This window comes from Rhinolophus sinicus, linkage group LG13 (genome assembly GCF_036562045.2).
Source record: "Rhinolophus sinicus isolate RSC01 linkage group LG13, ASM3656204v1, whole genome shotgun sequence".
Classification (NCBI taxonomy): domain Eukaryota; kingdom Metazoa; phylum Chordata; class Mammalia; order Chiroptera; family Rhinolophidae; genus Rhinolophus; species Rhinolophus sinicus.
The window spans coordinates 26,765,201-26,792,471 of NC_133762.1; the positions used below are offsets into that span (position 1 = coordinate 26,765,201).

The window sequence follows — 27,271 nt, forward strand, 5'->3', positions numbered from 1 at the left end:
CGGCTCCATGAGGGCTCCTCCCCCAGGAGTTGGGGCAGTTTGAGCACATGGCCACATTAATAAACAACGACCGGATAAGTGAATGACTCGATGGTGGGGTCCCTGACAACATGTGACCATGAGGGACGCCGCAGGGACCACACCAGGCTGACAGAGCCAAAGGAGGAGCCTGGGTGGGGAACCCATGACTCAGTGGAGCCCCTGCCAGCCCTGGCCCTCCTGCTCCAGTATTCTCCTTGAGGGAGGTAAGGAAGTACCCAGGCATGGGCACCTTCATTCGTTGCATCTCCTGTTATTGTGACTGAAATCCTCTCAGGTGGACAGTGGCCGGGATTTGAGCACAGGCTGTCTGGCTTTGGACCCGGTGGCCAGGGTTCCAGCTGGGGTGTGGCCCAGCGGCAGGTCCTTGGGTATATGTGGCGGGGATAGTTGGAGGCTCTGGCCTCGGCTCCTCTCCCTGGATCACCACAGCCACGCTTGGCTATGCTGCCTTCCTACCCAGAAGGCCTGAGGGGCTCCAGCAGAGGGCCCGGTCCCACAGGCCAATCCCTTGCAGGCAGGCCTTAGCTAGCCTCTGCCCAGCCTGCAGAGAGGGCACCCCCTGCTTCCCTTGCTGTTTGCCTTCCAGTACTTTTCAGGCCCAGGTTCCCAGTGCAGGGCTGAGTTCAGCCTCCAGATCTTTCCAGATCCTGTGTTCATGTCACCCTCTCTCCAATCAAAGCCTGCCCGTCCTCTGTCCCCGTCTTTCTGGCTCCGACCCTGCTCCCTGCTGAGGGAAACATGCATCATAGTGCCATAGGGGCCCGTGGGTAATGGGGAGACTCCCCCAGTTACCTATTTGTGCTTCATCAGAGCCCCCTGAGAGCTGTGGGGTGACGAATGGGGGCTTTTCAGACCCCAGGACAGGGCTGGGATGGGCTGTTCCAGGGACAGGAACACTGCAGGCCAACAGGCTGGAGGAAGGTAGTCCTGGGGGGGCTGACAGAAGTGCCACTCTCTTCTGGCTCTTGGCCCAAACAGCTTTTTGGAAAAGAAATAGGAATGGCCCTCGCAGGTGGGCCTTGTTTCCACAGTGTGTGGCTGACATTAGAGGATGATAAAGCTCCAGGCTGCTGGGAGCAGCCCATCAGGAGAGGGGAGGAGGCTCAGATGTGGGTGGCAGGGCTTCCCCTCCATCCATCATACCACCTACTGGCAGGGAACTGGCAGGGGGTGCTGGGTGCTGTTCCCTGGTGGGGTGTGTGTAGGAGAGGCTGTTAGATCTGTGTCCTCAGCAGCCAAGCCAGACCTGGGTCCTATTTGCATAGACTCGGCTATAAAACAGGATGGGGAACACCCTGCCACTGCCACCCTCACTCCCCTCCTCCGTTCTAATGGCGGAGGCTCAGAATATCTGACCTTACCTGATGGACATCTAGGGAAATCTAGCCTCCCTCCTCCCAATGCACCAGTGAGAGGGATCCTAGTGCTTCTGGGCCTGAAGAGCCAATATGATGTGTAGTGTTAACTGAACACCTACTATATGCTGGGAACGGTATTCACATGTACATGTCACCTCATTCCTCACTACAGCCCTATGAGGAGTGCTGTTATCACCACCATTCCACTGTGGTGAAGAAGGTAGAGGGGTGATGGGATTCACTGAGGGTCACGTGGGTAAGGAGCGGCAGAGCTGGGGTTTGAGGACATGGTATTTGGTCCCAGGTCCTTGCTCTCAACTCCCAGGCCAGCCAGCGCTTCTGGAATGGGAGACACTGCCGCTGAGAACAGGCTCAGTCAGAGAGGGGAGCCCTAGGATACTTACCTCTTGGGGGGCTCCTGGCATATAGGAAAATGAAGATAGGCCAAAACAGGGTTATGAAAACCACGGGCTGGCTGAAATGTTGAAGTGGACAAATGAACACTGTCATAGTGCTGTTCAGAAAATAAGAACTACACTGATTTAGAAAACAAAACAAAACGATAATTCCAGGTGCACTCAGGCATGGGCACGGGGATGGGGGGAAGGTGGAGACGTAGGAAGGGCCTATAATGAAGTGTATGAGCTTTGTGGCTGGATTTCCTGGGTTCAAATTCCTGGGCAAATCACCTGACTTTTCTGTGCCTCAGTGTTCCCGTCTGTGGCATGGGCTCCTAGCAGCGTGTTCCTCACAGGGCTGGCAGTGGGGCTGGATACGTGAGTGCACGTAAAGCCTCTGATCTGTGCTGGGTCATGGGAACTGGTCAGGATTCGAGATGGTTAGTCGGTGGCATAGCCCACGGTTTCATTTGAACCCTAGGCCCAGCCTCATTTGGAGGAAACTCCAAAAGTCTTGGATTCGGGCCTTTTGTGAAGTGAGGCCCAGGATCCATGACAGGCTATGGCCCTGGGGACAAATTGTATCCATTTATTTTACAGAGGTGTGTTTGTCTGCATTTCCCACCTTAGTGCTCTCTCTGGGAAACCTCTGCTCCCAAAGGAGACTGCTCCCAAAATAAGGATGATTCCTTTTGCGGAGCAAATTAGGCAGAATGAATGCGGTTTGCTCAAAAGAGGGCCCATTCCAAACGAAGAGCGATAGAGGCTGAAGGATGAGGACTGCTTGGCTGAAGGGAAAGTAGGAGAAGGGTTTTGCTGACTGCACAGCACCCTTGCCACAGGCATAATCTCACCTCCAGCCAGCCGCAGGACGAAAGCCTGTGCCGGCTTTGACGCTAGCGCTCCTGGAGGCACCTTCAGGGTTGGACATGGCAAAGGGCAGAGAACACAGCCCCTGGGCATCTGGCCTCCACGTCCTGCCCAGGCTATCGGGGTCACCACCAGTGCCCCACAGGGACTTCAGCATGAACCCCTCATCAGGAGTCAGATGTGCCTTGGTTCAAATTCCAGCTCTGCCACTTATTGGCGGTGTGGTTTTAGGTATATGCATGACCACTCTGAGCCTCAATTTCCTCATCTGTAAAACGGGAATAAATAAAAGCACTTCCCTCCCAGGACGATTGTGAGACTTGAGGAGCTTATTATGTTAAAGTGCTTAACAAATGCCAGCCACATTTTAAATGCTCAGTGAATGCTACCTATTATTATTATTTCCTCCTTTGTTGAACAGAGAATAATTAATACATGCACATGTTTATCATGTATAGTACATACATTATACAAAAGAGCACAATGACTGAGTGCGGAGTGCTCAGTGAATGGTAGCGGTTCTTGGGGACGGGATCAGTTTGAACACCCTGATCCACAGTCAGGGTAGGCTGCTTTATGCTGCGTAACAAACAGCCCCCCAAGCTAAGAGGCCGTGCCCAAACGGTTGATTTCTCACTCAAAGCGCAGGTCTGCAGAGGGGTGGTTGGGCCCTGTGCTCAGTCTTCTCACTTGTGACCCAGGGTGAAGGAGCAGCCACCCTCTCTGATGTCACCACTGCCTTGACAAGAAGAAGACAGCGTGGGGCGGGGTCTCGCACTGGCAGGTAAGTGCCCCATCCTGTGGGTGACACCATCACTGTGCTCAAAGCCCATTAGCCAGACCTGCTGCAGCTCTGTGTATGCCTGGAGGGTGGACACCTCCAGTGACTTCCGGAGATTCCCCTAGGAACTGGAACTGGGTCACTGCCTCCAAGAACACAGCCCGCAGTGGATGACAAGAGTCCTGCTCCATCAGCAGGCAAGGAGGCCTGGAGGCCCCTCGGGTTTTCCTCACTCGTGAGTCGGGTTCAGCAATCGACACCTCTGCAGAGAACCTCCTGGCTTGTAGCTAATTCTCTCTCAGATCTTCTGTCCCAGATAATCCTTGTACTATCACAAAAATAACCTCGTGAGCAGGTAAAAACAGGATTTGTTTGATTCTGTAAGAATCGTGCTTCTGTCTACCTCTCAATTCCCAGAGAAACACGCTTGCTGTAGAAAAGGGTTTCTGTCTTAATTACAGCAATTAATAAATAATAGTCTCACTCATAGATGTATGAGTGTGTGTCTGTGTGTGTGTGTGTGTGGGGGGTAGTGTGTGTCTATGTGTATATATGTATGTATGCGTATGTGGATATGTGTCTACGTGAGTGTGTATATGTGTGTATATGTGTTTGTATATATGTGTGTGTGTGTGTGTGAGAGAGAGAGGGACTGTCTCCAGCCTTCCAAGCCCACACAATCCTCCCCGTCAGTGCTCTGGCCCTCAGAAGCCTGATTAAATACACACAGGGCCCCGAGGGCAGACATGGTAAAGGAACACTGCGTAGACTGTTTCTATTTCTGCTTGCTTTGGACAGTGAGCTCTTGAGTCTCCGTTCTGTACTTTAGGGACCAGCAGGTTGGGCAAAGGAAATTCCGAGTCACACACCGTTCAGCCTGGCTCTGGATTACCCCAGGGCTCCTCCCTGGCCATACAGGGCTCCCACATTGCAAGCTCCCCTCATAGAAGAGTAGGTGAAGGGGCTTCGTCTCTGGCCTCTTGCTTCATCCTTTTTATCTGGCTTCCCTGTCTTCTACCCATCATCCCCTATTCCTCATGCCAGGCTCCCTGGGCATAAGGAGCCATTCTCAGAGACCCGTGTTGTCATGGGAGGGGGGCCTGTCCCTTAGGTGAGTCTTAGCTCCTACACCTGGGGCCTTCGCTGACCACCTTGTCTGAGGTAGCCCCGGTCTCCTATGAGGTCACTTCCTATTCCATCACTCTGTACTATTTCCTTCCTTCCTGGGGTTTATAAAATCTGTGATCATCTTAGTCATGTGGTTATTGACTGTCTCCTCCCCCTAGAAAGCCAGCTTCATGAGAACAGGACTGTGGCTAGCTCAAGGCTGTGACTTCAGGACACAGCCCAGTGTCTAGCACACAGGGTACCTTTAATAAGCATTCAATGAGTGAGTGCGTGAAGAAATGAATGAATGAATGAATGAAAGCTCACCCTGGTACCATGAATAGACTCAGCTCAAGTCTTACCTGGCCCATGGCCCATTTCTTTCAGAGCCTGCCACCTCTGAGAACTAATGAAGAACTTATTTGTGCTAATGAATATGTATTAGTTTTTTCAAGACGAGATATACATATTGGATAAGAAATGTCTAGAAACTCAGGTTTTAATCCAGAGAAGTCACCCTAATAATGAGAATGTAAAATGTTAGCAATAAGGGGGCGTGGACAGTGAGGGTATGGAGACCTGGAAAAGGCATCACACCCCGGACGTGTGAAGGCCTCCTGGATGCAGGGCGCGCGGCAGGGGATCTGTGCTGAGGAGTCAGCGCAGGCCCGGGCCACGTCCCAGCTCAGCCACCGCCTGAGTGTCTGACACTGGGCAAGTCACTTCCCCATGTCCTTGGCCTCAGTGTTCCTATCTGTAAATGGGGATTGTAACCCACACCCCACAGGGGTGCAAGGTTCTGATGATATGAATGTATTTCTCCTGTTTTGGAATTTACAAAGTCGTTGCTCACCAAACAGAAAGGGGTATAGTAATGAGCAAAAGTGATTCTACCTGTCACAGATGGGATATTTTTGGCTTCAAGAAACAGAAAACTCTAAAACAATAGCTAAATAATAAGCATAACATTTAGGACAGTCTACAAAAGACAAACTGGTCATTCACATTGTGAAGAGCCTTTTTAACCCTCTTAGCCTACAACCTGTGTCGACTTTATATCAAAACAAAATATTTCTGCAAGATTTTAATGTATATACCTTTTGTAATGCATCTTCTATATTTAGGTATCTCTTTCACACTTTTACGTATCTGCCCTTCTGCTGTGGGGCGACTCCTGATCTGACTTCTCTCACATCCAAACTTACTCTCCAGATGTCGGCCAAGATCTAACTATTCACGTTTCCTCATGTGTCTGTGCCTGTTCGTTTGCCTACTGAAATGTGATTTGTTTTACTACAAACTATTTTCCTTTTATTTCTTTTCTGTAATCCAGTTAGCACATTATAATGGGTCTTTAAGTACGTGTGATGTTATAGGTTAATTATTTATGACTTTCATTTCAAAGCAGTGGAAAGGTCATTGAGTACATTTCATCTCTGGAGAGGTCATCGGGTCTGACGGGATGGAGAGCCACTGGCTTTCATCCATCAAGAGTCACATCCCGGGGCTGGGAGGACAGCCTGCGTTCCGAAACATGTGGCTTCCTGGCACCTGAACCACATCAGCGTTGAGTTGAGATTAAAGGCTGAGAAGGCTATTGGCTTGGCTCTCATGGCGTCAAACAGCCCCTTAGCTGCCACGGGGTCACAGTGGATATCTGGGAAGGGTGCCAAGAAGGCCACTGAGGCAGGGCTGGGTTTGCATTTAGCCCTGAGATCCAACAGTGGAAACCCACCACACTCATGGCCTGCCAGCCGTTGGTCATAGAATTGCATCAATTTAACCTGGGAGAGAATTTGCTGGTGGGAATGAAAGATTGGTTTATCTCTTTGAGTACAACTCAGAGAAGACAGAGGGTGGGTAAGATGTGACCAATACCCAACAGAGATGGATGGTTCGGGAAGAGGCAATCCCCTGCATTCATTCATTCAGCCATCGAGCTAACATTTACTGAGCATCGACTAGATACCAAGAATCATTTCCCAGATGTGAACGTTTGAGAGACATCCGACCTGTAGGGGCTTCCCCTTAGTCTTTCCCATTTTCTCATAGCTAATGAGGAGCTAGACGGGGGTTTTGTTGAAATGATGTTTAACTAGAGGAAAAGGGGAAGTTTTGATAGTTGCTTTATTAAATTTAAAAACAAAATAGAATTTCTTTTTCCTCTCTTTTAAAAAAGACTTTTATTAAAGTATAGCTAGCATACAACATTATATTAGTTTCAGGGGTACACAATAGTTATTCAACATTTATATACCTAAAGAAGTGACCACCATGAGAAGTCCGGCAACCATCTGACACCGTACCACGCTATCACAATATTACTGACTATATTCCCCATGCTGTACGTTACATCCCCATGACTTACTTGTTTTATACCTGGAAATCTGGACCTCTTGTTCCCCTTCACCTTCCCCCACATTTTTAAATTTTTCAGTTACATTTGACATTCAGTACTTATATTAATTTCAGGTGTACAGCATAGTGGTTTGACATTTGTATAATTTAAGAAATGATCCCCCTGACGAGTCTAGTGCCCACCTGGCACCATGTGTAGTTATTACCATATTATTGCCTGTATTCCCTATGCTTTCCTTTATATCCCCACGACTATTTTGTAACTATCAGTTTGTACTTCTTACCCCCTTCACCTTTTGCACCCTGTTCCCCAAACTCCTCCTATCTATCACCCCAACAAATCTACTCCCCATCTAATACATAGTGATTACAATATTATTGACTATATTCCTTATGCTATATCCTATATCCCCATGACTACTGTGTAACAATCAATTTGTACTTTTTTTAAAAAAGATTTTATTGGGGAAGGGGAACAGGACTTTGTTGGGGAACAGTGTGTACTTCCAGGACTTTTTCCAAGTCAAGTTGTTGTCCTTCCAATCTTAGTTGTGGAGGGCACAGCTCAGATCCAGGTCTAGTTGCCGTTGTTAGTTGCAGGGGGTGCAGCCCACCATCCCTTGCAGGAGTCGAACTGGCAGCCTTGTGGTTGAGAGGACGTGCTCCAACCAACTGAGCCATCCGGGAGTTCAGCGGCAGCTCAGCTCAAGGTTCAATCTTAGTTTCAGGGGGCACAGCCCACCATCCCTTGCGAGAGTTGAGGAATTGAACCGGCACCCTTGTGGTTGAGAGACAACTAGACCATGTGGGGATTGAACCGGCAGCCTTTGGAGTTAGGAGCATGGAGCTCCAATCTCCTGAGCCACCATGCTGACCCCCCAATTTGTACTTTTTAATCCCTTCCCCTTTTACAGTCATCCCCTACCCCCCTCCCGTCTGGCAACCATCAAAATGTTCTCTGTATCTATGAGTTTGTTTATTTTGTTCTTTAGATTCCATATATACATGAAATCTCATTGCATCTGTCTTTCTGTGTCTGACATACTCCACTCAGCACAATTCCCTCCGGGTCCTTCCATGCCACCACAGACAGCAAGAACCCATTCCCTTCTATGGCTGAGCAATATTCCATTGTATATATGTACCACCTACTCTTTATCTGTTCATCCATCGACAGACACCCAGGCTGCCTCCACATCTTGGCCATTGTAAACAATACTGCAATGAACATACGGATGCACACGTCTCCTCAAAGTAGCGTTTGAGTCTCTTCAGATAAATACCCCGAAGTGGGCTTACTGGGTCCTTCATTGGCTCTTGTTATAGCCTTTGTTTTAAAGTCTATTTTGTCTGGTATAAATATTGCTACCCCAGCTTTTTGTTGTTGTTGTTGTTGTTTTCATTTCCATTTTCATGAAATATCTTTTTCCATCTCTTTACTTGCTATCTGTGTGGGTCTTTCAATCTGAAGTGAGTCTCTTGTAAGCAGCATATTTAAGGGTTTTGTTTTCTTATCCATTCAGCCCTCCTATGTCTTTTGATTGGAGCATTTAATACATTTACATTGAAAGTAATTATTGATAGATATGTAGCTATCGCCATTTTATTATTCATAATTTTGATCTTTTTTTTTTTTCTACCTCGAAGAAGTCCCTCTAACATTGCTTGTAATACTGGTTTAATGATGATGATCTCCTTTAACTTTTTCTTGTCTGGAAAACTCTTTTATCTGTCCTTTGATTTTAAATGATAGCTTTGCTGGGTAGAATAATCTTAGTTGTAGGTCCTTGCTTTTCATCACGTTGAATATTTTGTGCCAATCCCTTCTGGCCTGCAAAGTTTCTGTTGAGAAATCAGCTAACAATCTTATGGGAGCTCCCTTATAAGTTCTTAGTTGCCTTTCTCTTGCTTCTTTTAAGATTCTCTCTTTGTCTTTAACCTTTGCCATTCTAATTATAATGTGTCTTGGTGTGGGCCTCTTTGGGTTCATCTTGTTTGGGACTCTGCACCTCCTGGATTTGTATGCCTATTTCCTTCACCATGTTAGGAAAGTTTTCAGTCATTATTTCTTTTTTTTTTTCTTTTAATTTATTGGGGTGACAATTGTTAGTGAAATTACATAGATTTCAGGTGTACAATTCTGTATTACATCATCTATAAATCCCATTGTGTGTTCACCACCCAGAAACAGTTCTTCCATCACCATATATTTGATCCCCCTTCCCCTCATCATCTACCCCCACCCCCTTACCCTCTGGTAACCACTAAACTATTGTCTGTTCATTATTTCTTCATAGATTCTCAATCCTTTGCTTTCTCTTTTCTCCTTCTGGTACCATGTGATGTAAATGTTGTTATGCTTGATGTTGTCCCAGAGGTCTCTTAAACTATCCTCATTTGGGGGGGTTCTTTTTTCTTTTTGCTGTTCCAATTGGGTGTTTTCTGCTACCTTGTCTTCTAAATTGCTCACTCAGTGCTCTGCTTCATCTAGAGCAGGGGTGTCCAAACTGTGGCCCGCGGGCCAACTGCAGCCCATGATCCATTGTTAATTGGCCCACAGCAAATTCCAAAAATATATTTTGTTTACTTAAATAAACCAGGTGAGGCAATACATCCTTCACCTCGAGTGAGTGGTCCGGCTGTTTGTGTATTTTACTGCATATGGCCCTTGGTGAAAAACGTGGAAAAAAGTTTGGACACTCCTGATCTAGTCTGCTGGTGATTCCTTCTAGTGCATTCTTCATTTCAGTTGTTGTATTCTTCTCTTCTGACTGGTTCTTATTTTTATTTATTTATTTATTTTTTCAAAGTTTCTATGTCCTTTTTTATGCTTGCTGTCTCTTTGTTGAAGTTCTCACTAAGTTCCTTTAACACTCTTATAATCATTGTTTTGAACTCTGTATCTGGTATGTTGCTTGCCTCCATTTTGTTCAGTTCTTTTTCTGGAGTTTTCTCTTGTTCTTTCATTTGGGATGTATTTCTTTGTTTCCTCATTTTGGCTGCCTCTCTGTTTGTTTCTATGTATTAGGGAGATCTGCTATGTCCACCAGTCTTGGCCCAGTGGCACAGTCTCCCTGGTCACCTGCACTGGGTGTTCCAGGAGTGTCCTTTGTGTGGATTGTGTGTGACCACCTATTATAGTCGAGCCTTGGTTGCTATTGGCACATCAGTAGGTGGGATTGACCCTCAGTCTGATTGGCTGTGAGGTTTGGCCACATCCATAGCTTATTGGCTGCTGTGCAGTGGGTTTATCCAACTGAGTGGGATTTGCCCCAGTGGAGTCTGGTGCCTGTTGAGACTGCCTTTTGGGTGTGCCACTTGTGGGGCTAATTGGACAATGTTCTGCTGTGGTATGAAGCCAACTTCCAAGTATATTGGTTCTGGGGCCTCTTGTGAGGGGCTCTGGTGCAGGCCCAGGTCACTCACTGCCTGTGACCAGCTAGGGACTACCTAGTAAGAGCTATAAAGAGATCCAAGGTTGTTCACTGCCTGTACGAACCCTGGAGGTACATGGGAGAGGCCACGCTGTGAACCGAGGACATCTGCTACCAGTACTGGGCCTGGGGCAGCTCCGCAAAAAGCCAGGACACTCTGAGGCCTGCTGCTTCCTGCCAGCTCCCTTAAGGTTCAGCCACTGATAAAGCCTCATACAGTATGTAAGTTGAGTGAGACGGGGTCTCAGGGAATCACTACCATGGGAAGACTTGTGGTCACCAGGTTAATGTAACTCTGGTTTGGTGCCAGTGCTGAGCCTGAAGCTCCTTAGCAAAAGTCTCAGAGCACAAGGAGGCCAGTCACTGCCCGCACCTGGGGTCTGTCAGACTTGGACAGTTTCCTAAGAAAGAGAACAATGCAGGCAGGGCTGGCTGCTCTTGGAGAAAGTGCCTCCGCCATTGGGGGAGTTGGGTGGGGCGGGGTTCCAGTGAGTCAGCAGGGTGAAGCTGCCGAGTTCACCAGATGAATCAGATTCAGATTTGGCCGTAAGTGTAGGGAGAGGACTCCGCTCAACAAAGATGGTGTCAGCCTGTCGGCTGCATGGAATACCCCTCACAGGGAAAATGCTGACTGTCCTCCAGCCCTTGTTCAGAAGCCACACAACTCAGTCTGCCCCCCATATGTCTCCAACACCCTGGAGTTACTGTCCCTCTGCTGGAGCCCAAGGTGAGTGCCTGGGAGTGAGAGAGTTTGTGTGCGGGCTCTTTAAGAGGATGCCTGGGTTTCCTGCTGCCTTCCATCCCACCCAGATGGTCGAAATCCCCAGTTTTTCACAGCTAGATGTTGTGGGGACTCTTCTTCCAGGCACCAGTACTCTGGGCTTGGGAGTCCAGTGTGGAGTTGTTGTCCCTTGCGCCTCTGGGGGGAACCTCCACGGCTGAGAGGTTGCAGCTGCAGAAATTAACTACCCCCTTAGGGCTGGGGAACAACGGGAAGAAGTTGTAATTATTAAAACGGAAGCTTGGAAGAAGGATCTTGCGGGACTGAAACTGTGGGGCTGAAAATTATCTAGCACTGGCTGGTTGATGCTGGTATGTCTAAGGGCACTAAAAACAGTAAAACAAATAGGGAGAAGCAGCAAAGCAGGGACAGGACACAGACAAGAAAGAGAAAATTCTTTCTTCCTCCTCCCATTTCCGTGTCTCCCTCTAGCCCTCACTGTTGGCAAACCCCAACAGGGAATGCTAGCAAAGCCAAAATGTGGTTTGGAGAGACAGTCCAGTGTCACAAAGCAGCACATGGAGGGTGGGATTTTAATTGAGAGACAATAGCTAAAGAACTGGTAAAAAAAAAGCAAGATATTCCTTCTCCAGTCATCTCCAGGCAAAGAATTTAGAGCTGGAAGACATAGGGAGCGTATCACTAGGGATGTTTTGCGGCTTGTAGATTCCATGGTAAGATTCAGTTTCCTCATCTGTAAAACGGTAATAAAAGTAATAGTAATAATACTACTACATCTGTTAATGAGTATATTTGGTTTGCACTTCGTCTTGACACCCAACGACAGAACCCAGTACAACCGGCTGCTGGTGGTCAGATCCATACGGATTTATGATGCTAACTGGCTCTAACCTGTGCCAGCAGGTGAGAGCGCTGTTCTCACCCACACCCCCCGTCCCAGTCTTGGGTCTGACCGTGTTATCCAGCTAATGTTACTGCCCTTCTCCTCAGTTACTCTCACGGTGTCTGAGCTTACCCAGGCAACAGGTTTCTTCCCTTATCTGTTCTCTGGAAGCATCCTGAGGACCTTGTCCATTTTGGTCTCCAGAGCCTGGTACCCAGAAGGTGCCCAACAAAGATTCCATCCAGAACTGCATTTAATCTTCAATCACCTGGCTGGTCGTGTTATCCCCAATGACAGGTGAGGAAGCTGACGCCCAGCGGGCTTAAGTAACCTGCCTGATGTCACACACTAATGAACGTGCGCAGCGGGGCTTCAAAGCTAGCTCTCTCATACTGTGCTCTTGCTACAGTATCCTGCTTGCCTGCCTTGCCTTCCTGGAGCCTCTTCTTAGGCCAGTTGCCCCCAGTTCACAGAGGGCCCGTTCCATCCCTGACAGCACAGGAGTTTGATTGAGACACAAGTCCAGTATCCTCTTAATTTTGATAATTGAACGAAGGACGTAAATCTAGCAATATGTTTGTGGTCAGCTGCCCCATTTCTTTTCCTGAGAAGCAAATTTATGGGCCATCCATGCTCAGGAGTGATTATTCTTGTCTTTTATAGTGTTAAGATTCCTTTATTTTCCCCCAATAAATCTAATTTATATGGACTGGCATATCAAACAGTGCATTTCCTTGCCGTCTGGAGTCCATGAATGATTCACAGTGCTTTCAGAAACTTGAGGAAATTAAGGTTTTGCATAATGCAAATCAGGAAGAGAAGGTGTTTGCTTTGCCTCACTGTGGACCCACTTTGAGCAAGGAAAACCAGGAGAAATTCTTTTTCCTAGGATAGAGAGAGGTCTGCTTGGTATGCAAAAGAGCAGTTATTTGCAACACAAGAGCTGGGAACCCTGGTTAGCAAAGCACACAGTGACTGTTTGATTTGCAGCTTTAAAGAATTTAAGGATGAATAAAACATTGAAAAAATTTTCTAAGAACCATTGTCAGACAGTATAAGATCTAAGTATTTTGGGGAAACAAGCAAACAAAAGGTTGTATCTGTGATATTCCAGCTCCAGGCCCTGGGGAACTGGGTTTGGTTTTGAATCCTTTATGCTACCTGGAATTTTCTCCCACCAACTTTATGCCTCTCCAAATCTTCTCAGTCCCAACTCAAGTCCCCTCTTCCAGGAAGTCCTCTCTGCTTACCCCAGCCCACTTATCCCAGCTCCTTTGTCTGACCTCCAGCTCACTCATTCATTCAGCAAGTATTTACTGAGCATCTACTATATGCCAGGCACTCACTGTTCTAAGACTGCGGGACAGATCAGCCCTTAAAACAAAAAGCCCTGCCCTCTTGGAGCTGATGTTTTGGTAGGGAGTAAGCGATAATAAACACAATAGAGAAGCTAGTATTATATTAGAAGATGCTAAGTGCTGTGGAGCAATGGAAGCCACTGTGGGAAGATAGAAAATGCCAGGAGTTGGCGATGGTTTGCAGTGTTAGGTCAGAGAAGGACTAAGTGGTGACATTTATATAGACACCTGAAGGAGGTTAGGGGTGAGACATGAAATATGAGTATATCTGGGGAAGAGTGTTCCAGGGACAGGAAGAGCAGGCATCCTGGTCAGTCCTGAGACAGAAGTAAGTGAGGGGGACAATGGTGAGTGATGAGTCCAGACAAGGAACAGGCCAAGGTCATGCAAAGCCCATTCATTCATTCTTTCATCATCCATCCATTAATCTACCTAATCTATTCATTCGACAAACTCTTCTATAGCCTGACTCTGTACCAGGACTCGCTGTTCTAGAGCCTGGAAATCTAGCAATAGATATGACAGGCCAGGTCTCTGTTCACATGGGGCTCAGATTCTGGTGGGAAAATAGAGACTAAGCAAATAAATGTAAGAAGAAGGTAATTTCAGAGAGTGATAAGGAGACATAACATGGTGACGTGGTAGAGAAGGTGGCAGGACATCCAATCACCATCACCGTCTAGGCAACGATCTTGGCAGAATTCTCTCAAGTGACTCTTGCCTTCTCCCTACACCCATTTAGCAGATGGGAAAACTGATGCTTTGTAAGGGCAGGGATCTGGCTTTTGCTTCTTGGCCTCTGTCCCCACAGTCTGGGAATCTGGGGTAGTAGAATGAATTCCCTTCCCCTCATCGGCCCAGCGCGATGCTGTGGGGACGTTCTTAGACGAGCAGCACCCTGTGACGTCTCCTACCCGGGAGGGCTGTGACCAGACCCTGGTCCTGCGCTGGCTGCACCTCGAGAGGCAGCTGGATTCTGGGAGTGGAGAAGCCACAGCCAGACTAGGGGACCCCTCACACTGCAGACTCGGGGTGAGTGGCTTGAGGGCTCTCTGGGAGCACGAGGCCCGGCCTCTTTTCCTGTCGCCAGTGAGCTGGTGGCGGTGCAGTCAGCAGGCTCAGGGCGGCGGGCAGGGGCCCGGCTGAGGAGTGGAGGGCAGAGCAGGCTGTGTCTGGCTCTGCCACCCCAGCTCTGCCGCAGGCCGACAGGAGGCTCTCTGGGCAGCTGCTCTCCTGGCTGCGGGAACCTCCTGGGCTCCTGCTCCCGCTTTCACTACCTGCACCCACTGTTCACACAGCCATAGGATTCCCCGCTCAGAGCCTCCCATGGCTCGCATGGCACCCAGGGAGAGCCCAGGCCTGAGGGGACACACCAGTGACCGCGTCCTCTGAGCCAGGCCGTGCCAGGCACTCCCACCACCGTCACAGTAATCCTACAACTAGCTTTGAGTGGGGACTGTTGTCATCCCCACTTCTGACTGGGGCATCCCCATGGTGTTTGTCCAATGAAGGAATGAATGAAGGAATGAATGAACAGTGGGTGACCACCCCTTTCTCCGCTGCCCCAGAGTCTCGTGAGGGCACAGAGGAGGCCTTGTGCCAGGCCCCGTTGGGTCAGCAAGTGCTGCTCTTGGTCCAGCAGCGATGCCCCTCTTGCCCTTCACCACAGGGGCTGGGTGTCACTTTAGAATGGATGGCCCTGCTCCCGCGTACCAGGCCGAGGGACAGTCCAGCCCACTGGGGGTTCCCATCACTGTGGCTTCAGAAGGTGGGGGGCAGAGAGAAAACCCATGTGGTTGTCATGGGTAGAGGATGGACAGGGCTCAGAGGGACCCCGGCCGCAGGAGGGAGTGGTGCCAACCAGACGCTGTTTGTCCAGGGCACCTGGTGTGGATGTGGCCGCGAGTCCACACTGGCTGGCCAGGCCAGCTTGGTGGACATCTGTCTGGCCATCTCCCCCATTTTCATGTGAAAGGCAGGAACGACATAACATGGGGGCTGGGGGCTGCCATCTGCTCCTGGGAGGGCATTGTGCTGAGAGCCACGTGTCCCAGGACAAGGGTGGCGGGGCTGGCGGGGGCAGAGTGTCAAGGAGAAGAAGGAAACCAACAGAAGGTGCTTTCAGGAGGGTGGGCTCTGAAGGGCAGGGCTGTTCTGGGCTGCTGTCACCATCTGTGCCCGTGCCCTCAGTCCCGCTCAGACGGGCCCCCTCCCTGCCAGGACCACGGTGCTGCTGGGCAGCAGGCGCCCAGCCCTCCTCCGCTGGCAGCCACATAGCAGCATCGGAACCAGCTCCCTCTGGCCCACAGTCTGCCCCCCAGGCCCTCCTGCCTCAGTCACTTGTGGCCAAAGTGTTGGGGATGGTCCCAGGCTGCACCTGCTCAGGGGCCAGGAGCTGTTCCCCTGAGAGTCTCCCTTTGGCGCTGACCCCCGTGGGCCTGGACACCTGGACACTCCAACCGGACATGGCCTAGGACGCAGGTGCAGGGAGGGGCCCTCCCAGGATCCAGAAGGAGGGGACGGTTCCACTGTGCTCTGACAGTGACACTGCAGACCCACAGCTCCAGGGAGGAGACGTCCCGGTTGTCTCTCCCAGCGGGGACTCTGAGCACTGGGGCAGACTGTCCGCTGGGTGCAGGAGCCCCCACGTCAGGACGCCCCACGGCCTCACTGCAGATGCCTCTCTGCGGCCTGAACCTGACAGTGATTCCTTTTCCTTGGTTTAGGGGAAACTTGGCGTGTCCCCTTCTGAGTAGCTCTAGGGTCTGGGGAGGAGGCGGGCTGTCGGGAACAAGTACGTGTCTGAACAGCTGCCCGCAGGGAGCAGGACCTGCAGGAGAAGCTGCAGGGTTTGTCTGGTGCCTGGGCAGGAGGGTCCCCCATACACACGCTCACTGCCTTCAGAGGTGACAAAGGAGGGGACCATTCGCACTGGGCCCCAGAAGGGCAGCCTGGGTTGATTCAGACATGCTGGGAACTGAACTGGAGGGAAACGCCAGGCCACCCTTTCCTGCAGAGCCGTTTTCATTTTTCTCCCCTCCACATCCACCCGACCGAGCTCACTCAGAGGGAATGCATGGATATTCTGTTTGTAATTTAAAAGTAATTTAATTATTTGCTGAAAATGAGGTTCCAGAATTAATATTGAAATGAATCTAGCTGTGCCATACAATGTCTTTTCTCCCTGCCTGTTAGAAAATCGGGAGGGTGGAAGGAGAGAGGCCCCAAGAGGAAGCGTGAGGTTCCTTCCTGGGCAGCCATCACAGCAGCCCTAGAGCTGGAGTGGGGGACACAGCCCAGGACACCCCCAGGCCCCGAGCACCTCGAGGGTCTGGGTAAGACCAGGAGGAGCAGAGTTACAACAAGACAGCAGGAGTTGGAACTTGCTCTGCCACTCAGCAGCTGTGTGACTACAGGCAAGTTACTGCACCTCTCTGAGCCTCACTTTCCTCATGTGGAAAATAAGGAGGACAGTGGTCTTTCCCTCATAGGACTATGGGAGGATTCCAGAATCTCCTTGAGGTCTGGACTCAAATGACACCTCTGAGTGAGGCTGTGCCTGGTCACCCATTGAAAAAAAAATCCCAACCCAGCCCCTTGCCACATTCTTTCCTTCTTGCCCCCTCAGCTCTCTTCATGGCACTTGGCACCATCGAACACACATGTACTTTATTTCTCTCTTGCTCTGTCTGGTTTCCACCATGAAAATTTAAAGTTCTGAAATAAGGGGATTTTCATCTGTTTGGCTCGTTGCTTTACTCCTAGAATTCCTAATAGCGGTGGCACCTAGTAGGTGCTCAGTAAAGACTTGTTTGGGAGAAATAATGAATGAATGAATGAATGAATGAATAGGATGTAGAGCCCTCAGAGTGGTGAATACACACAGGAGGCTCCACCCCAGTGTTAACCATGCTGCCCACCACCATCCTGCTGTCCGTCTCCATTCTTTTTCTTCCATTCATTTATTCAACAATCATCTGTTGGCCCCCTAAGTGGCAGGTGTCATTTCTAGGCACTGTGTGAATACAGCAGTAGAGGAAAAAAAGCCTTACATTCCGGCCCTCTTGGAGTTTACATTTCAGTGACAGGAGAATGACATTGAACAAATATATGATTAAGTATAAAATGTAATGTTAGATTGGGATAAATCTTAGGAAGAAAGAACATGTCAGGGAAAGGAAATGGAGTAACGGGGCTGCTACGTCAGCAAGGGATTTCAGAGGGGACCTGAGGACAGTGTGACTTGTGCTCAGAGACCTGTAGCAGTTGGAGGAGCCAGTTAGATATGGGCATGGGGCAGAGGGCTCTAGGCAGAGGGCAGAGTATGGGCAGAGTATAGGTGGCACCACTTGGAGAGTCAGAGGAGCTCGGGGTTGGCATGGCAGGTGCCAGGTGGACAGAAGAGTGGGAGATGCGAGGTTGGTGCCCTGCCCTGGACCTGGGTGAGGGGTTTGGTTTCTACTATGAGTGTAATGATAGTCGGGATGTCCCAGAACAGGACGGACCTGAGCAATGTTTTAAATCCCCCTGGGCCACATGGGGAGAGAACTGTGGGGAAAAGGGGTTGCAGGTGGTGAACCAGGGAGGAGCCAGGCACCGCAGGGTCCAGGGTATGATGGGGCTGGGCCAGGGCGGAGCTAGGGGAGGTGGGACAGGGGGCCAGATAACAGTGAAGCAAGAACGAAGAGATTGGGGCAAAAACAAGTGTGTGTGGGTGTGGGGACAGAGCCCCAGAGAGCAGTTTCCAGGCTCTCAGCCTCACATGGAAAGGTGCTCACTCAGGTAGTAAATGGCCATCAGCTGTGACTAGTTGGCCATCAGCTGTAACCAGTTAGCCATTAGCCACTAATATAACTGCCCTGGCTGAACTAGCAAGCGCGGATTGCAGTTAGCAGGTTGGTTGGTTGGTTGGTTGGTTGGTTGGTTGGTTGGTTGGTTGGTTGGCAGAGAAGTGGACAGTGGATTGTGGATTGCGGATCGTGTGGCTCCTGCTTCCTGTGTCTCCAACCCAGCCACCAGCGAGAATATGGTGGTGTGACTCCCCTATCTATGGCTCCGTGGGTGTTCCTTTTTGGCCTCACCATATCCTGTGTTCTTGTGTGGGGAGCGGGAGCAGAGACCCCGCATGAGTCCCTGCATGATACAGCGTTCTTGTTTTATTTTATCTTTTTTTTTAAAATTTTTCTCCTTACAAAACTCATCTTTTCCTGAAAACAAAGTTGTCCGAGAACCCCCAGGACATGCCTCTTACACCCATTGGTCAGACATGAACAACACCCACCAATCACAGGCAGGGGGTGGATCCTGTGACTGGCTTTGCTCGGTTGATCCCCCCTGGAGCTGGGTGTGTGGCTGGCAGCTAGAGAGAAGGTGGGGGCAGAAGGAGGTGACCCTGGTGTGGGCCGCAGTCTCAGCAGCATGAGACCCAGGACATGTAAGTTACTGTGCCTTGGCCTCCAGGCACAGAGTAAACTGTTACTATTAATTACTTAGTAATAGAGATTGAAAAGTAAGAATGCCGACTTTTGGGGCCAAGGTGGTGGCAGAGCAGAACCCTAGGTGACGACTCCCCTGAGGTCCTCTTCTGCATGTGCCCCACTGCCTGGCCTCCTGCCTCCTGCAGAAGCCTCCAGGACACTCTGGTTGGCCTTTGGGAGCACAGGTTCCTGGAGCCAGGATCAAAGAGGTCTTGCAGGAAGCCTGGGCAGTTCAAGGCTTCCATCGAGCATTACTCTGATCGATACCCTGTCAGCTGCAGCTTCCCGGCAGGGTACTGGTTCCCGGAACTGTGATGGGCAGGGACACCAGGGACCTGGCTTCCTGGATGCCCTGGCTGATGGATGGAGGCAGGTTCGCTGGGACGGGCCACACAGAGGCCGTGTGTGTTCACCCCGGGCCAGGGCTGTGCTGGGTGCTGGGGACACAGGGAGCAAACAGGCCCTGCGCCACCCTCAGTGATGTCCCAGTCCCACAAGTATGAGCATAAGTCAGACTTTGTGCTGAACCCATGTCCAGACACTTGGGTGAGCAGGAAATCCATCCTGTTCCCCTTACCACCACCACCACCAATTTAATTTCTTATTCCAAACCACCATTCCAGTGGGGGTGAGGGAGTTTTATGTTTTACATTCGAATCTGTGACCCATTTTGAGTTAATTTTTATACAAGGTGGGAGGTTTAGATTGACATCCATATTTTTTTCCCACATACATGACCACTTCCAATACCATTTGATGAGTGTACTACCTGTTTTCCATTGACTTGTTTTGTATTTGGTCAAAAATCAATTGGCCATATTTGTGTGGGTCTGATCTGGACTTTACTTTCCTTCATTGATCTATGTGTCCAGTCCTTCGTCAATACCACTGTCTTGATTACTATGGCTTTATAGTTCATGTTAAAGCAAGGTAGTGATTCTTCAAACATTAGTATCTGTTTTCGAAATCGCTTTAGCTATTCTAGCTACTTTGCTTCTATGGTTTAGGTTTAGCTTATCTATATCTATAAAAACATTTCTGCTGGCATTTTGATTGATGTTGTGTTGCATCTGTAAGTAAATTTGGGGAGAATTGACATCTTTACTATGTTGAGTTTTCCAATCCGTGAACATATGTCTTTCCATTTAATTAGGTCCTCTTTGATTTTTTCCGTGATTTTATAGTTTAAAGCATAAAGCCTTATACATGTTTGTTAGATTTATACCTAAGTATTCCATTTTTGGAGAGACTTTATAAATGGTATTTAAAATTGTTTTTCTAATTGTACATTGCTATTGTATAGAAATACAGTTGTTTTTTGTGGGTTAACTTTGCTGATCTCACTTTTAACTTCTAGGAGTGTGTGTGTGCGCGTGCGTGTGCGTGTGTGCGTGCGTGTGTGTGTGCATTCCTTGGTGTTTTCTATATAAACAAATCATATGAATGCAAATAAGAACAGCTTTATTTCTTCTTTTCCAATCTGTATGCCCTTTATTCGTGCTTTCACATGCTGCTTTTTAAAAGTTGTATTTTTGCCAATATAAGAAAAAACAGTTTATTTCACCCTGGCTTCATGCAAAACCAGTAAAGTAAGCCACACAGGGCCTGGCTTCCCTCACACGACAACCTGGCAGAGCTGAGAAGCAGACACCCCTGTCTTGCAGCCTCTCACCAGCACATTCACCCACTTAGGTCACTAGCCCGCCCTCTCAGGCATCTGCATGTACAACCTGTTCCCCGAGCAGTCAGGTCTTGAAGGATGGCAGAGAGCACTTGTCACTCCTAGTGCTGGAGCTGTGGGGTGATTTCCAAGTGCCCCAGGTGTCACAGAGCAGCAGAGGGACCAGCCAGGCTAGGATGGACAGGCATAAAGAGTATCTCCATGGCAACCACTTGAGCCAATCCAGGATCCAGGCTGAAGGGTGGATATGTCTCAGCCAGTTCCTGCTCAGAGAGATGGGGCTGAGGACCATGTTGGTCCCTGCTGTCATCTGGTACCAGGTAAATCCTCAGAAAAAGGGATGGATCAGCACCAAATCATCTGAGATCAAGTTGTCACCATCTGCAGAACAGGGACTTAAATGGAAATAATAGTTAACATGACAGGCATTGTTCTAAGTGCTGTTATGGGAACATGCTTTTAATCCTCTAAGTGACACTAAGAAAAGATTCTATTGTTGCTCCATTTCATAGATGAGGACACTGAGGCACAGAGCATTCAAGTAAAGAGGTCACACTGCTAGGAAGAAGTGGATGCAAACCAGGAGTTCAGAATTTGTGCTTCAGTCATCATGCTTTAATGCAGCCAAGATTATGTTAAGTTTTGGAAAATAACGAAAGTTGCATTTCCTGATCTATTACACGCTGCAGTGGGTCTCCTTCCTGTAGGGCCCTTGGCAAGGCTCTGGGGACGGAGCTAGTGGCCCTGCTAGGGCGGCCCCTGCACAGAGGACCTGGGCCCTGCTGTGGTCCCTCTGGAGGCTGAATCTTGCTCCATCCCAGCCCATTTTAATGGACTCACAGGGCAGGGGTGGGATGTGAAGGTGAACTCTAATGAGCCATTGATTTTTCAGTGGACGCCTGCTCTGGCCCCCGCTCACTTCCTCCTACTGGATGGGAAAAACAAAACACAAGCACCGTGCTGCCCTGAAACAGGGCCATCCTGGGTGCCTCGCTCATTCCTGTTGTTGCTCCTTCTGAGGCCAGAGGTGGACTTTACAGGAGGTGGCACAGGGTGAGAGCAGCTTGTGGTCACGTTTCCAGCTCTAACTCCCACGGCCTCTCAATCCCCCATTTGCTCAGGCGTTCAGGCCATTTCTATACATGGACTGAGCTGTCACTCAGTTTAAGCCAAACCTGAGAGCCATTCCTGTTCTTATACCACCTGGAACCCCCCAGAGTGGCTTTTCTGCTTTGGCCCCAAGACAGGCCCACCTCTGTACATCTCCTCTGTCCTCACTTTTTTGGAGTCACCGTCACCTCTCCCTGGATCACTGCAGACACCTCCCCACTGGCTGGGAGCCCCAGCAGGAGGTCAGGAGGTCAGCAAGAGGGAGAGGGTGGTGTTGGGGTGATGGTTCACCTGGCTCCCTCTTCCAGGGCTGGCTGTGCCCTGGCCCCCCTTCTATACCTCCATGACAGAAAGATCTTTCTGCCCCAGGACCTTTGCACTTGCTCCCTCTTTCTGGAATGCTCCTTTCCTGACTGGCTCTTCCCATGCTGGCTCTTTCTATCTTTCAGTAAACAGTGTGTCCACAGACTGAGCTGGGAAGCAGGGAGGGAAGGGCAGGTTTGGGCAAGAGAAACAGGAGCTTCCCTTCAGCCACATGGACCTGAGGGCAGAGTGGACCTCATGGGGGATGTCGAGTTGCGTCTAGAGCTCAGCACTTGGAGCTGTGACAAGGAGTCTGAGTAGGAGGCAGACCTTTGGGCACATATGCACCCTTCAGTGTCACCACCTCAGGGACGCCCTCCTGTGTGTGGGCCCGGTGCTCCTGCTTCCCCGTTAATCTTCAAACGTTGTCTGGTTAGTTTCCCTCATTCCCTCACGTCATCACACAATTAACTTTAGTGGTTAGCAGCGGGCACTGCTTGGTTTTGTCTGTCTCTTGTTTCCCATTTTAACCACTGACTCCTAAGGGTCTAACACAATCCCAGGCACGTAGTAGGTATTTGGTAAATATTGCCTGAATAGTAAAGACTTGATGACTCTATAGTGTGCACAGACATCCATTTATGCCTACACCCACATCTGCACACACACACACACACATTTCCTGACAGTGGGAATCTTGTTTAATTACATGACACAGTTCCTGGGAGGAGCTTTCAATGGGACCCACCGCGGAGCCAGCGCCCACCCTCAGTCCCCTGCTGACACCTGTGCTAGAACAAGTTGTCTATTTAGACTCTCTCTCCTCTAGGCACAGAGGACTGTCAGCCCTCTGTAGATTTATGCTTTGTCCTTCTCGTGTCTCTTCTTCAAGTGGGTCTGTGGAGGATTTGTGGGGGAAATAACAGAAGAAAACCTGAGTTTCTTAGAGCTTGGGACATCATCCTCAGCATCTTCTGAGGGATGGCGACTGTCACATGGTAACACCCCCTGGTCCCCTTGCAATCTCCGTCCCCAGCTCCTCTGTCTCCTGCCCTTCAAGGCCCAGCCCAGTCCTGCCTCTTCCCCCAAAGTCTCCTCTGCGGTTCCTGCTTCACAGGAAGGTCTTCTCTGAGCCCTGAGGCAGCCCTGCCTGCCCACTTGCTGGGGGTTATTTCCATGTAAATGTCCTGTCTCCTCTATAGACCCTGCCCTTGGACACCATCTCCCCTGGGTCATCAGAACACTGCTCACATCCCCCGAGGACCCAAGGTTCTCCTTGAGGATTGTTTCCTAGCCAAGGGCTTCGCATCAAACACGTCACAGACGGGACCACATTATGTCACAATAATGCCATAAAGTAAAGCTACAGCTTTAAACCTCTGTAAATATTTAAAAGTAATGAAATTACACTTCAAGTCTTATAAAGACAGCCATAAATCTACAGTCCATGTTAATTATATGTGGGTCCTCCGATGTAATAAAAATGTACACATCATATATTATAAATGTACCTCTCCAGGCCCATAAATTTGATGTAAAACTAATATATGAGCTATAACAGGCATTAAACATTTCATTAACACTAGCTGTGCTTGTCTTCTTAGAATTTAGGATGTCTATTTTGGAATAATTTGGGTGGCCCAAGACTGTGATAAAAAGCTGATGTGGGAAGGTGTGTGGGTTTAGCAAGCAGGGAAATGTAATACTTCTGTTGTTGACCTTGAAATGCTGACTTAAAAAAATAGCCTGCAGCTCCTCTCTTTTCTTCTTGCTGGCATGCTCATGTGTGAGTCCTCCCGGGAGATGGGAGGTGAGTAACAAGCAAGCAGGACCTAGTGTGCGCTGTGTTCTCACATTTAGTTATCACATTTATCTATGCAGCCATTGGAGAAACACAGAGATTGTCATTCACGTTAGAGTATTGTAGTCTTTGTATTAAACAAAAGTTGTTTTTGATTGCAAACAATGTAGGCCCAATTCAAACTGACTTAAGGCAAAGAGAAAGTAATTGGCTCAGCAAAGGGCAAGTCTAGGGGTTTCAGGAGAGGTTGGATCCAGGAGCTCGAATGTTACTATTAATATAAAGGATTTGTCTCTATCTCTTGTCCCTGGTTCCTTGATGTTGTCCCACCAGCTCAGCAACCCCAGTCAAGAGACACTTTCATTTGTGAGACAAAGACATCCCAAACTGACTCTCACTGGACTAATGTGAGAACCACCCATGCTGGCAAAGGGTTGGCTGCTTTGATTGGCCTGGCTTAGGTCCCATGCCCACCATGGAGTAGGGTGTGGGAGTCCTTCCTTACCCAAAACAATGGGCCACATATGTGAGCTATCTATTTTGTTTCCAGCAACAAAAACGGGATCTGGCTAATTGAGGCAAAATGAGAATTGTCTGGAAGCAGAAAAGATGTTCCGATGCTCAGAGAAGGCTGAGAAACAAATTTAGAACAGGTGGGAACGAGGAGCATTTCCTAATGACCCTGCAGCAGAAATTGCCCAAGCGGGTGACTGTGACTTTGAGACCAGCACACAATGGGATGAACCCAGTAAATGTTGGTTGAATGAATGAATAATTAATGCTTCTGGTCAGGGCCACCCCACATGGTGCCTTGATGTCAGTTAAAAAAGGTGCCCCTTCCTCTTGGGAGAAGCAGCCCCATGCCAGGACACAGGCTTGGTGTCCAGGAATTTCAGCGCCTTGTGTAGGCACAATCTGCCCTGTGTATGCAGTGGTCCTGGATATGCAGGACAAGCAGATGAGACGTGCCATGTCAGATGAGGTAGTGGCGAAGGCCTCATTGACAAGGTGACATTTGAGCAAAAATTGAAAGAGGTGAGTCATGTGGCTGACTCTGGGAAGAGAGGGCCTAGAAAATGAAAAAGGAGGTCCAAAGGGCCTGTGGTGAGAGAGAACCTGTAGCAGTGGCGTGGGACCAGGGGACTAGGGCCTTGTGGGTCCTTTTGAGGACTTTGGCTTTTACTCTGAGTGAGGCGGGAGCCACTGCTGAGTTTGAGGACGGATAGGTTCTGACTTAGATTCTGAGAGGCGATGCCCCCTACAGGTGGTGAACTGGCCATATACCCTCCCTGCCCTCATGGAGCTCATCATCCAGGCCAGAGTGGTACAAGGACTGACACCGGATAAACTGACACTGACACTCCATCTCTCATGTGTGCTGTGTGGCCTATAGACCTTTCCTCTCTCACCCCACTCAGATTCTACTCTGCAGGAAGCCACTGCTGACTCTCCTTGTCTAGAACTACCTGACCGGGCCTGGCTGAGCCAAATGGGCAGGATCTGTGTGATCCATGGAAAGTGGCTGTGAGCCAGGTGCTCAGGCGCCCAGGGCCATCCTGGGGGCGGCAGAGGCCCCTCAGCACAGCCCTGCCTTCCTGGAAAAGCCCATCAGCAGGCCTGGTCCCAAATACTGAGGATACAGCCTTTCTGAAGCAACCCCTTTTGTGAGTCTGCCTGGTCCCGCCACTTAGATGTTAAGGTCAAACTCTCGGTTCTCTTAGTCAGGATTCATCTGATTGCAAGTGACAGAAACTGAATTCAAACAAACTTAAGTAAAGAAAGAACATCTACTAGCTCATGTAATTAGAAGTCAGGTAGGTATACTGGGCTTCAGGCCCAGCTGGGTCCAGGGGCTCCAACAATTTAACCATGACTCGGTCTCTCTCTGTGTCTGGGCTCTGCTTTCCTCTGAGTTGGCTTCACTGTCAAGCAGGTTGTCTCCGTGGGGTGACCAAGATGACTGTTAGCAGCTGCCAGCTTCTGTCCTACCAGCCCAGCAGGCCTAGTGCACTGAGAGTCTCTTCCCAACAGATCCAGCAAAAGCCCCAGGGAAGGCTCTCATTGGCCCATTGTGGGTCACATGTCCATCCCATAGCCAATTAAAGTGTCCAAGAGGATGGATGCTCTTCTTGGCCACAGCTGGGTCACAGTCCACCCAGTCCACACAAGAGCTCAGGGTGAGGGGGCTGAGTCCACAGTGGGAAATCAAAGGTAGACAGGGATGGACGCAGAGACAGAAATCATGGATGCCCACTGTGGTGCCTCATTCCAGAGCAGGAGAGCAAGTCTGAGAGGTGGGAGGTGCCTCAGCCAAGGTCATGGAGCTCGAAACAGCCAGAGAAGGGCTTTCAGCCCAGGGCTTCACACGCAGATCCTGGGGGAGCGGCATCTCCAACCCTTTCCATGCATCAGACCCGTGAAGTTCCCAGGAGGCACTGGGTCATGGGTGCAGCCCTCTCTCCAGAACGGCACCCGTCTCAAGAGGGCAGCCTCATATGTGCACCCCGAAAAGCAACCTGTGAAATATGAGGAACCCCAGGAAGCCTTGTCTCCACCCCTGCATTTCCACAGGGGCTGCTGACACCTCAGTAGTGCTCCCTCCCTCAGCTTGGAAAACACAAATGAGCAGCATCTAATGCAGACCCATCCATCAGGCTGCTTTCCTCCTCCCCCACGGAGAGAACCCGCAGTGACACAGCGGGAGGAGGAGAGCCAGCAGCAGGGCCTGAGGGAGGAGGCAGGAGGAGGCACAGGAGGGCTGCTGCCAGGAGGACATCTTCTCCCCTCCTTAGAGCTCCTCAAGGAGCTCTAGGCACCCCCCCCATCATGCCTGGGTACAAATCCACACCTGGTTCCCAAGTTGCATGCACATGTGCACACACATCTCTCCTCTTCCCAGCAGGGCCAGCTCCTCTGTCCTCTCCCTCGTGGGCTCAACGTGGTGCCCTGAGGATCTGAGTCTCATCAGGAGCTCCAGGCAGAGGGAGGTCATCATCTCTGAAAATGTCAGGTGTTTGTATCCCATGACCCAGTTAGTCCACCCTTAGTCACAGTTTGTTTGTCCTGGGGAAGATCTTAGCCCTCTGAGCAGGGAGGTGTGCCTGAGGATATCCACTCCAGCAGTGCCTGTAATAGCAAAAAACTGGATTGATCCAAATGTCCCTCAACCGAAGAACAGTTAAATAAATACGGTTTTCTCCAAACTACAGAATACTGTACAGTGAATTTGTAGATCTTTATTACTGTCTTGGAAACACCTTCAAGATATGGTGTTGCATGAAAGTGAGTTGAAGAATGAAATCATGTTGAAAAATGGTAACACAGTTCGATTACATTTGCAAGAAATGAGATCAAACATTATGCCTTTTTAATGGGCCCATATAAATGTGGGGAAAATTTGTGAAAAAGGAAGGGATCAAGAATGGATAAAAGAGGCACTTGTCCTAAAGAATCAACAATATAACTGACAAGAAGTACAGAGGAAGTTAGATCACAGGAGTGAAGATCAATAGAAAACATCAATTTAAATTCTATCTACTAGCAATGAAAAATTGGGAAATGAAATTTC

The 27,271-nt window shown here is 49.4% G+C and overlaps 1 long non-coding RNA gene across 1 annotated transcript in view; it reads left to right on the forward strand.

Moving 5' to 3' along the window:
* Positions 1 to 27,271, forward strand: part of LOC141568198 (uncharacterized) — a 54,959-nt gene continuing 27,688 nt past the window's right edge. Inside the window, exons 1-2 of the long non-coding RNA XR_012491244.1 lie at positions 1 to 245; positions 3,370 to 3,452. This is a non-coding gene — a long non-coding RNA (uncharacterized LOC141568198). The remainder of the gene's footprint in view (positions 246 to 3,369; positions 3,453 to 27,271) is intronic.